Here is a 12,020-nt window from a genome sequence, read left to right as displayed (position 1 = left end):
CGTTTGACTGAATCACAAATGACAGAATTGTGTGGGGGTGTATATGCAATATGTGATGGTGTCATTTCTGATGAGAGGATTTGTGATGGAAGTGAACCTGTAAGATTGTGTGGCTTGGCAGAGCCCGCTATCCCCAGATGTATAGATGTTTGTGCACCAACACTGATTCACAGTGTGTGGTGTTTTTTTTTCTCTTCACTTTGGTTGTGTGACCATGGAGTCAGTATGTTTAATTAAAGAAGGCACGGGGGTGCAGGAAAATTTTTATGGTGTATTTTGTTGAGTCAATTTTTTTGTTTGATTTGTGATTCAGTCATATGAGTTTTCGGTCATGTTTTTTTTTACAAACTTCTCTGTGTGGAATTTTTTTCTATCCATATATCCGTGTATATTAATCAGATCAGATAATGGTAGTAGAAGTAGCGAACTTAAACTCGTAAGTCAAAAAAGTAGTAAAAAATATATAATTTGAAATGTACATAATTACTAGGTATTTGAAAGTAATCCAAGCAGGGTAGACAGTCTGTTTCCAGTCGAAAATCCGTTGTAGACAGAGAAGTGATCCAAGTAAAACAAAAATAAGAGAGTAATAGTTTCCTCACAAGCTTTGTGTGTGTGTGTATATATACTTTTTATCAGGCATGGGAGTGGTTTATTGTGCTGTAAAACAGTGTTATTGGTATACATCTTAAATTCACATCCCTTCCCCCATCAGTGTGACATTTGAGCTGGTCCTGCCCTACTTAGTAGCTGTCATAATAATATAACCCTTATGTACTTTAAATAAAATTAATAATGATGTGGTACCTCTTATTTAACCAGGTTATTAAGTCTGTGATTTTATCCAAGACAATATACTACATGGCTGGAAATATATAAACCTTAGACCATTTGGCAATCTAAAAACATATATAAATATATACATATGCACTTTGCATGCAAAAAAATCTGTTATAAAAATCCTATTCTATTTCCACACCCTATTGTTAACAAAGTTCTCTTTCATCCTTCTAGACTTCTTCGGGTCTGTGTACAAGAACCCTAAAGACTATCTACAAAAATATTATTGTATAATTAGTGTTATTACACGTCATTTTAATAAAGTAAAAAAAAGAATAAGAAAAAGCAAAAATGTATGATGATGGAAACAAAATATACACATAAATTAAAACAGATTTAACATGGTATTTAAAACCAACTGAAAGAGTAAAATAAAATTAGTCATGTAAACAATGTGGCAATTTTCTAAGTTCCAGTACACTTTAAAGTGAACAGTAGTAGTTTAGTCCAGGCTTCCTAAAAGAGTTCAGCTTTAATTGCCACATGAATTCACATTTCTCCAGCATATTTGTGATGTCTCCTTCAAGATTATCCACGTCTGTGCGAGCCAGTATCTGGAACTTAAAACCTGTGTCTCTTTTATGAAGAGCAAGGTGTTTGGCTAGTGCATTGTTTTTGCATCCAGAGTGGATTTCTGCCAGATGACATGAAATCCTACACTTAAGTTTATTTACAGTTTTGTCTACATAAAATGCATCACATTCATTGCACTCTGCCCTGTAAATTACTTTTGTAGTGTTACAGTCACCCCCTGCACTGGGCTTAATGATTTTCTTTAAATAAGGGCAATAAAAACGATCACTTTGCTGTATAAATGTACAATTAGCTTCACATCTTTTAGTGTTTCTCTCATGTAGTCTTGGTTTAAATTCAGCAAAACTTCTAATGTCCCTGGCCTTCCTGTAAACAAAGGATGGGGCTTCACCTAAGATGTTAATCAGAAAAGGTTTCCTGTGACAATAGCTCAGTTTTCTTTAAACATTTTTGATACTGTGATAATCCAAAGTGTATGTCAAGATGCAGCTCTTTCTGCATTTGTTACTCTCTGTGGAATTTCTTAAAATTCTCCTACTGGGGAGGTTGAGTGAAGGTGCTTCAGTCCTTTTCAGTTCTGTAATGGGTTCCAGGATGTTTTTTTAACATCTGACTTTCATAGCCTCTCACTAGAAAATCATTCTCTAAGTTGTTCAGGTTTCTCAAAAATTGTTCCATCTCTGTGATTATTCTAGCTAATCTATAGCCCTGGGACTTCACTTCATTATACTTGGTTTTTGCAGGATGCAGAATTTTACTCTGGAGTAATATGTTAACCCTCGTTGGTTTTCTTAATAGATCAGTGGCCATTCTGACGTTAGTCATTACATTTGGGTAATCTGCTGGCAGGTTGCCCTCAGTCAGCCTGAATAACAAAGTCTTGGGTCCTGCATCGGTTGCTGTCTCCTCTTCCATGACGTCAGGTCGTCAGGGGTATAAAACATGCAGCCAACGCCATTTTAATCAGTCTTTCTTGCCATGCGGTGCCCGAAGCAGAAGCAGTTCGAAAGTGCCGGTCGGCCGACCCCTGAAATTTTCATTTTCGAGTTTCAGAATTGAGGTCTTCAAACTAAAGCTAAGTACCCCGTTAGGGAAACTTTTTCTTGCTCCTTACCGATGTCAGTAAAAGTTAATAATTGCATTACTTGTGGGAAGCAAATACCTCATAAGGATTTTCATTTGTACTGTATTCCTTGCCTAGGCCCTTATCACAATGTGCCTTGCTGTCGGTTTTGTGCTAAATTTAACCAACGCACTATTAAGCGTCTGTATATTTTTGCTTCTAAATATTTTGGTTCAAGATTTAACTACCCTGAAATGTCATCGGTTAGCAATCCAATTACCGGAATTCACAAAAAATGCAAGGAAAAAGACAAAGAGTGTCGAGGTCCAAAACTGACAACAAAGCTTCTACTAAGCCAGTCACCGGTTCACCAGTACTCAGGCGCTTTCGCAGCCCCTGATACCCGCTACTTTTGAGTCGCAGGCCTCTACCGAGACCCATTCGGAGTCCGGTATGCAGCGAGATTCTTCAAGTATTGAACCCGCGGATGTCTCTCCCGCAGGCACCGGCTTCTGAGGGTGTTTTCAGGCCTCAACATTTATCTATTAAACAAACGCCATCATCAAAAACAAGGCCAAAACCAACTTCTATGTCTAAAAAACCGACACATGAGCCACGTGCTCAGGCCCCTTTGCCTAAAAAATAAATGATTAAAATGGCTTAGGATTTAATTACTTTGATCAGGGGTTCCAACCCCCCCCCCCCCCCCCCCCGCTAAGAGTCCTAGGCAAGGCACTGATTATGAATCTTCAGATCAGGTTTCCATTTCTTCTGATTCCTCTTCTGATCAGGAATTTTCTATTCCACCTTATGAGGACTCAGATGCAGAGGAATCCATTTTTTCTGCTTCTCCTTCTGAGGATTACTCTTTTGGAGAGACTTTGCATACTTTATGGGAACATTTTCACTGGGAGAGTTAGGATTTCTCATAATCAAAAAAGAGGCTTAGGGATTTTCTTCTTCTTCCTCAGCATAGGCCTTTGGCAATACCTCCTGTATTAGACATTGTTGAGGATGTGTTCTCGGAATCAAGCATGGCTCCTGATTCCCTGCCTCCGGCTCCTAGTAAGCCAGACATATTACAGGGTTTCTGACTTCCACAAATTTCTTTTCAAAAATCCCGCTGCTGACACTGAGACTATTTCTCAGGGTCCCAAGGGTGTTAAGGCTTCTACAGCCAAAAATCCTACCCCTTCTGATAAGGATTCCAGGGCGCTGGATAGATGGGGAAAGGAGGTTTATACGTCTGCAACCTTGCAGTCAGGGCTTTAAACTGCCAGTTTCATATGCTTAAATATCAACAGCATGTCATGGGCTTACTGAAACAAAAAATGATGTTGATTTCTGATTGTGTGAAAAGTAGAGTTATGGGATTTATTGCATTCAGCAGAACAGGTTGGAAAGCATACTTTGCAATGTGGTTTTTATTCCTTGGAGGCTTCTTGCAGGGCCGCCGTGACTGGATCTGTGATAAGAAGGCATGCCTGGCTCAAGGAGAAAAATCTGCTTGATCATGATAAAGCTAAATTGTTGGATGCCCCTTTACAGCATGACAGTCTGTTTGGTAATAAGGCAGAAGAGGTTTTAAAGAAAATGGAAGACAAAGCTAAATCTATGCAAACTGTAAAAGATTTCTTGCAAGTGCAGCCACCCGGGTTCAGTAGGCACTGGCCTACTAAGAATTGGTCCTTTCCTGTGTCCAACAGAGCCGCTCAGGGCAAACCCAGGCGCTCCAAAGGCTCCAGATATTAATCACAAGGATCTTACAGGTCAAAGCAATGGGGTGCCTCCACCTCCAAATCAAGAGGTAACAAAGCACAACCCTACAGTAAACAGTCTCAATGACTTTCCTCTGCCATCTCCAAGCACTTATCTTTTGGCAGCCCCCTTGGGGGGAAAACTAGCACTTCATGCTCAAAATTGGCATTTAATTACCCAGGACAAGTGGGTATTAAAAAACATAGTATCCCAGGAGTACAGATTTCATTTCCACACGTTGTCAGTTCCAAACGGATGGCCAGATTTGCCACCAAACCAGTGGGCAGAGGCCCAGAAACAAGTCGTGTCCCTCATGGATATGAGGGCTATTCAACCAATACCAGAAAAAGGACAAGGATTTTTATTCAAGACTTTTCCTGGTACCCAGAAAAGACAAGTCATGGTGTCCAATTCTGGACTTATCAATTCTAAACACGTTCCTGGACATTTCAAAATTCAAAATGCTGACTTTACAACAGCTACTGCCTATGCTAGGCAAGAATGCCTGGTTGGTAACTCTAGACTTAAAAGAGGCATACCTGCATATCCCAGTAAGGGAATCTTGCAGAAGATGCCTCCGATTCAAAGCAGACTTTTTGCATTACCAATTCTCTGCACTGCCCTTTGGTTTATCTACTGCACCCAGGGTCTTTACAAAGTGCCTGGCACCAGTAATTGCATTTTGCAGACAAAGAAACATTAAATTTTATCCTTATCTGGACAATTGTCTCATTCAGGCAGAGGACAGGCAGATGCTTCTTCAACATCTGGCGTTTGTAAAAAGACTTCTGGCGTGCCTAGGGTACACCATAAACTAAAAGAAATCACAACTGGTACCCTCTCAAATAATTACATTCCTGGGTGCAAGCTTGAATACAACTGCCCAGATGGCTTACCTCACGCCAAACAAATTCAATTGACAACATACTTCAAACAAGTGGCAACAAAAACCCAGCTATCTGCAAGACAAATTCTGCAGGTTTTTGAGTTCATGGCATCCTGCATTCTATTGACTGCATATGAGGAAACTTCAGTGGTATCTAAAAAACTTATGGAGTCAACATTGTCACAACCTGGAAACAATGATTCCTCTCATTCCCTGCCTGCAGCAAGAGTTTCTTTGGTGAGCAGAGACATGTCACCAAAACAAGGGACTGTCATTCATTCTACCCTGCCACCCAAACCCTAACTACAGATGCATCAGACTATGCTTGGGGGGCCCACCTGGCAGGGAGATGCATTCAGGGCAAATGGAGCCCAAACCAAATGCATCTACATATCAGCCAGAAAGAAATGCTAGCTGTTCAGAATGCTCTTGTAGCCTTCAAGGACTTCCTTCATACAGGACAACTACTGATAAAGACTGACAACACCACAGTTATGTGTTACATAAACAAGCAGGGGGGTACCCACTCTTTACTCCCTTTGCAGACTAGCCATGGCCTTGTGAAACACAGCCTTGACTTACCAAATACATCTTCAAGCTCAATTCCTGCCAGGAAAGCAAAATACTCTGCAGACGACTTAAGCAGAAATCTTATGGACCCGCACAAATGGAAACTGGATCCACAAATCTTCAGCATGTTCACACAAAAATGGGGGAGCCCAGACATGGATCTATTTGCCTCTCCACAAAACTATCATGTGGACAAATTCTGCACAAGAACTCATCACAAAAAAGCATGGAAAGTGGATGCTCTATCCTTCAGCTGGAAAAACCTATCAGTCTATGCCTTTCCTTTTCTGCCTCTACTCTCCAAGGCCTTACTAAAAGTCAGACAGGAAAAAACAAAAATTATTCTAATTGCTCCGGACTGACCTCGCCAACACTGGTACCCGCTTCTAAGGAATATGTCACACATAGGCTGTCTGTGGTACTTGCCTCTGACACCTCACCTATTGTCTCAGCAGAACTATCAAATTCTGCAAACTCAGCTCCAAACTCTGAATCTTGCAGCATGGCTAATCAACTACTTTCACCAACCACATCTCTCAGTAAACCTGTGATGGATATCATTTTGGAGACCAGAAGGCCTAGTACTAGAAAATCTTATGCTGATAAATGGAAGAGATTCTGTGCTTGGAACCAAGCACAAGGAATAGACACAGCAAAGCCCAATATTCCTCAGATTTTGCAATACTTAACTGAGATGCTTCACAAGGGCCTATCTTTTTCTTCAATAAAAATCCATGCCTCTGCCATCTTGGCTCATTACAACACAGAGCCTCCCCTCTTTTCTCATCCCCTGCTAAAACAGTACCTCAGAGGGGCCAAAAATTTAAGGCCTCCCAGGAGAGTGCCAACTCCTGCATGGGACCTCAATTTTGTGCTGGAAGAACTCATCCTACCTCCTTTTGAACCAGCAGCTACTGGGGATATAAAATGTATTTCTTGGAAGACTGCCTTTCTTTTGGCAGTCACTTCAGCTGGAAGAGTTTCAGAACTACAGGCTCTCATGGCAGTGGAGTCTTTCATTATTTTTTAACCGGACAGGGTGGCCCTCAGGACCAATCCTTCTTTTACACCTAAGGTGGTATCCAGTGTGGCTCTTAACCAAACCATTCATTTGCCAACTTTCTTCCCAAATCCGCAGAACAAGGTGGAACGGATTCTGCATTCTTTGGATGTACACAGACAACTAAGATTCTACTTAAACAGGACAAAATCTCTAAGAAAATCTGAGCAATTACTGGTGGCATTTGCTGCAGGATCAGAGGGGAAGGCTATATCATAGCAGACTATTTCTAAATGGATAAGCCATTGCATTTGTTTCTGCTACTTGCACCATGGTAAACCTGTGCCCAAGGGGATCAGATCCCATTCCACCAGGGCTGCCTCTGCTTCAGCAGCTTTTCTCAGAGGGGTCCCTACCGGAGACATTCTAGAAGCTGCTACTTGGAGCTCTGTTCATATGTTCACAAAGCATTACCATTTACCTCTCTTTTCTAAATCCAGGCAGGCTTTGCCACTGCAGTCCTGCAGGGCCTTCTAGCTGCTCCTAATGCTGTTTAGTTCCATCCTCCCATCCATAGCTTTGGGATTCTACCCAAATGTAATGACTGCAACAGTGAAACCTGAAGAACATAGTACAGTTGTGTACACTTACCATAAATGGAGATGTTCAAGTGTATTCACTGTTGCAGTCCGGATTACACACCTGCCAGCCCCCTTTCTATACCTTTTCTTTCCTTCACTATACTCAAAAGCCTTTGTGGTGTATTTGCTTTAAGTTGAAGGTAAATTTTATGTGTTCTAAAGTGCATTTATATATGTATAGTATATATATATATATATATATATATATATATATATATATATATATATATTTTTTTTTTTTTTTTGCTCCCCATTTGGGGGGCACCTGACATCTGGGGCAAGAAAAACTGATTAAAATGGCATCGGCTGCATGTTTTATACCCCTGGCGACCTGACGTCATGGAAGAGGAGACGGCAACTGATGCAGGACCTAAGACTTTGTTATTCAGGCTGACTGAGGGCAACCTGCCAGCAGATTACCCAAATGTAATGACTGCAACGGTGAATACACTCTAACATCTACATTTATGGTAAGTGTACACAACTGTACTTTATTGTTGGTGTCCCTGGAAATCTGCATATCTAAGAAAGTGGCTGAAGTATAGCTATGGGAAGAGGTAAAAGTTAAGGAAGGGGGTTGTTTGAGGTAAGTGATAAACTTTCTGAGCTGCAAGGTGTCACCTTCCCACACAATAAAGATGTCATCAGTATAATGTAAATAGCATGTGATATGCTGCATGGAGTCTGTGTTGTTTGACACACACAAATGAACGACATCACACTGAGCTACTGGACTGCTGCTAAACTTTGTGTATATATGTGTATATGTATATATGTAAATGTGTAGCTACTATGTGTATATGTGGTTTCACTTCATAATCTCGAATTACTGAAATCCCGAATTTCAGTAATCTAAGACTGTAAAGTCTAACCATTCACAAAACCGAAAACCACAATCCTAAATCACACAATCTGAACATACAGTCACGAACATACATACACCACATAACACACACACGCACACCATTCCACCCACAGCACAGAATCCACACAACCCTACACTACATATAAGTGCCCCTCACACCCCCCTACTTATATATACACCAACTCCAAGGTCGCACATAACATAGAAAAAAAAAAAAAAACCTCACACCACTCCATCCTCCACTCGCTCGCACACAAATACACGTCACACATACACAAACGCCAACAAATCCAACACTCACCCTTGTATCTCCCTTCCCTTACCCACATGTACAATGTACAAAAACACACACAAACACTCACTCACCTGCAATTTCAAGCATCATAACACTACATGCACTGCACCGGAAATGCATAAGCGCAGATTCGAGATATTCAAATTTGCTCTTATGCACTTTTGGCATTCTGGTTTTAGGCTTCATGGTCTCGTTTTACTGAATTTTGAGATTTCAGTAACTCGAGATTATGAAGTGTAACCGTATACATAAAATTTTTTCTGCAGGATCAGTGGCTTGCTTTGGTAGCTAAATTTGTCTGGAGAGATGCTGCGAGTTGTCGCTAACCTAGTTTACTTGTACTTGTATGTAACTGTTTGTTTAAAAACCAGCAGTCGCTAAAGAAATCTAGTGCAACAAACCAGCAAACTACTAATATTAAGTCGTTTCAGCAGTTGTAGCCTGTTTACATTGTTCTCAGTAGTTTCTACATAATTAAATAGCAGTTGCTTATAATGATGCTAAATTTAAAACATTTGTGCTGTCGCTAAGCTAATTACTGCCTAAAACCTACAACTTGTTTCTGTGTAATCTACCTGTTTTAACAGTGCAACTGTTGGTACTACATGCTTTCTACAATAGTGTAAAACTGTGGTATTGGATACAAGTGTGCTTGACCTTAAAGCAGAACAGAATAACTGCATGTTGTTTAAACTAGAGTCATATCTGCTGATACACTTGCTACCTAGAGTGCCTGCCCCACGTAAACTCAAATTCTTGCATTGTTCATCACCAGGTACTAGGCCCTTGACCTGCCCTCGTACTGAAAGGCTTGCAACGTGAAAAGGACAGCCCCAGCGGCAATCTACCTGAACTATCTCCTGCCCTGTCCCACAGATCTGGAAAACCTGATAAAGTTCTCACAATACAATTTTACTTGTATGTATTTAAAGCTGCGAGCTGAACTGGGTCTTTAGCACTGCATGACACCCCTGCAAATTTGACTGTAATTCTACCTCTGCTCCTCCTAAACTCAGTAAACTAGTTAAAAAGCAGCTAAAAATTTCAGCGTTTGTAACTAAACGATCTAAAGTGAACGACATACTAACAGCCTAATTAACCCTAACATAAAGCTTGCCTTAAGAAAATTGAAATAAGGAATTTTGGTAAAAAGGAAATTAGAAAAGGAAATCTGGAAAAGTGCAACATATAGTGTTATACTGTACTTACCAAAGGTATACTTAATCATAGGAACCTCGTGATTCGGATTAGCCCTGCTTCGCTCACCCTACCCTGCCCCCTAATTTCACCTGCCCCTACTACTGCTAGATTTAAGCCCAGTAAACCACTCCTCTCCCATCTTCAACCTATCCCAAACAGCCCGTACTTCTAATCCCCTCCCCTTCCTTTTGCTCATCCTCTAGATTCCCAACCCATACTCCAGAGCCAATTCCAACACTAACTATTCAGAATGAGAGCCACTATGTTCCTCTCAGCAATATTGCTCGCACTTTATCTCCTCAATATCTACGAAAATCAACCTTACCTTGGCTTTCACCACCCTCGAAACCAAACTAACATGGCTCCTACCTCAAATAAAGCGGATCAACCCTTAACTTACTTCATACCTGTCCTTTCCACCTGTAACAACCACCAACTAACTAGACCATGGTCCATCTCCCCCAAAACCAGATACTATTATAAAATAATTAGTAAAGCCCTGAAAATAATAACTGTCCAACTCTGTCTGATAAGGGATGGTGACATTCACCCTAATCCAGGACCCACCATTACCACAAGCCCTCCACCCAACACTGTCAACAATTTCTTCCAAATGCTAGGTCCACAAACTCTCTCCTGACTTGTCATCTAAATATCAGGAGTATGAACAATAAGGTCCACAACCTTCATGCCCTCTTGGCAGTCTACTCACCTGATGTACTTTGTCTTTCAGAAACCTGGTTGAAACCAGGAACTAAAGACACTGAAGTTATTCCACCAGGGTATAACATACTCCGCCTAGACCGCGTCACTAGGAAAGGTGGAGGCGTAGCAATTCTGTTTAAAAACACACTAGATATCATCCTTGCCCCACAGCAGCCCCCCCCCCCAATTCAGTAATGTAGAAGCGCTTCTCTGCAAACTACTGCTTAACAAAATCAAATCCCTATACATCGCCTGCATATACATCCCTCCAGGCGACAACACTAATACCTTAGAAGACTTCGTACAATGGCTTTCATACAATTACCCCCATGAAACCATGGTGTTAGGGGACGTTAACATTGATTGGAACAATTGTTCCTTTGAATCCCCTACCACCCACGTAAATCTTTATGGCTATACCAAACTCATATCATCACCCACCAGGATAAATAAACCCAACTACAAAGGCAGTATCCTGGACTAGATACTTGTCAACAACCACCTAGACCTGTATAATGTAGGTACCCTCCCAGATGACCTAAGTGACCATCTACTCACTTACATCATTAAACATAAAGTAAATAACAACCACCAAATTCAATCTAAAACTATCAGATCCCACAAGAACTTTAACCTCGTCGCCTTTCAGAATGAACTCAAAGCATGCAATTGGGCCATCCTAAAAAATCTTCCACTGGATGATGCTGTAGCCTATTTTAATTCCAAATTCCTCACCATCCTAGACTCCCATGCTCCTATCCGCACCCTCCGTGCCAAACCCAAGACAGCCTCCTGGCTTACGAAGGTAACCAGAACTAAAATTTTGGCAAGAAACAAAGCATGGGATAAATGGCTTACCTCTAAAGACCCACTCAACCATATTAAATTTAAACAGTTAAGGAATGACGCCAAGAAAGCTACACTATTAGACAAAAAAAAAACTACTACCAACACCTTCAGCATAAACATCAGAACAAACCTCAAAAATTTTGGGCAGGCATTAACAAACTGCTCCACCCTGGCCAAATCACCACTCCCACCCCCATCAGTTTCTAACCTAAAAACTCCAAAGGGAACTGCTAATATCTTTAACAACTTCTTTACCAAAACCATCCAGTCACTAGCTAACCAGCTACTACCCCATCAACCCCTTGCAGACCTCCTCCCCAACCACCACCCAACTACCTTTTAACTTCCAGCCTGTATCCACATCTACCATCAGATCCCTACTTACCAAGCTAAAGCCCACTACCCTAGCAGCTGACCTCCTCCCACCCGAATACCTACAGAAAAGTGCAGAGGCCATTTCATACCCCATTTCGATTATCATAAACTGCACCTTGTCTGAAACGTATTGCCCCTCTCTCTGGAAGGTCTCCCATGTCATACCCCTTCATAAGGGAGGTTACTCAGTAGACCTCTCTAACTACAGGCCAATAGCCATACTATCACCACTGGCCAAAATATTGGAAAGATGTGTCCATAACCAATTAACCCACTACCTCACCCAAAATAAACACTTGGCCAACTCTCAGCATGGCTTTAGGCCTCATCATAGCACCACTTCAGCCCTCCTATCCTTCTCTAACTCTATTAACATTAATCGAAACAGTAACAAACTAACCTCAGCTCTCTTCCTAGATCTCTCTAAGGCCTTTGACAC

General features: G+C 41.2%; 1 protein-coding gene across 2 annotated transcripts in view; it reads left to right on the top strand.

Moving 5' to 3' along the window:
• Positions 1 to 12,020, top strand: part of MROH1 (maestro heat like repeat family member 1) — a 2,449,684-nt gene that overhangs the window by 664,835 nt on the left and 1,772,829 nt on the right. The gene's annotated exons all lie outside the window — the stretch shown is intronic.

The sequence above is a fragment of the Protopterus annectens genome, chromosome 3.part1 (genome assembly GCF_019279795.1).
Source record: "Protopterus annectens isolate FY-2018-M chromosome 3.part1, PAN1.0, whole genome shotgun sequence".
Classification (NCBI taxonomy): Eukaryota; Metazoa; Chordata; order Ceratodontiformes; family Protopteridae; genus Protopterus; species Protopterus annectens.
This window is presented reverse-complemented; position numbering and strand designations above follow the sequence as displayed.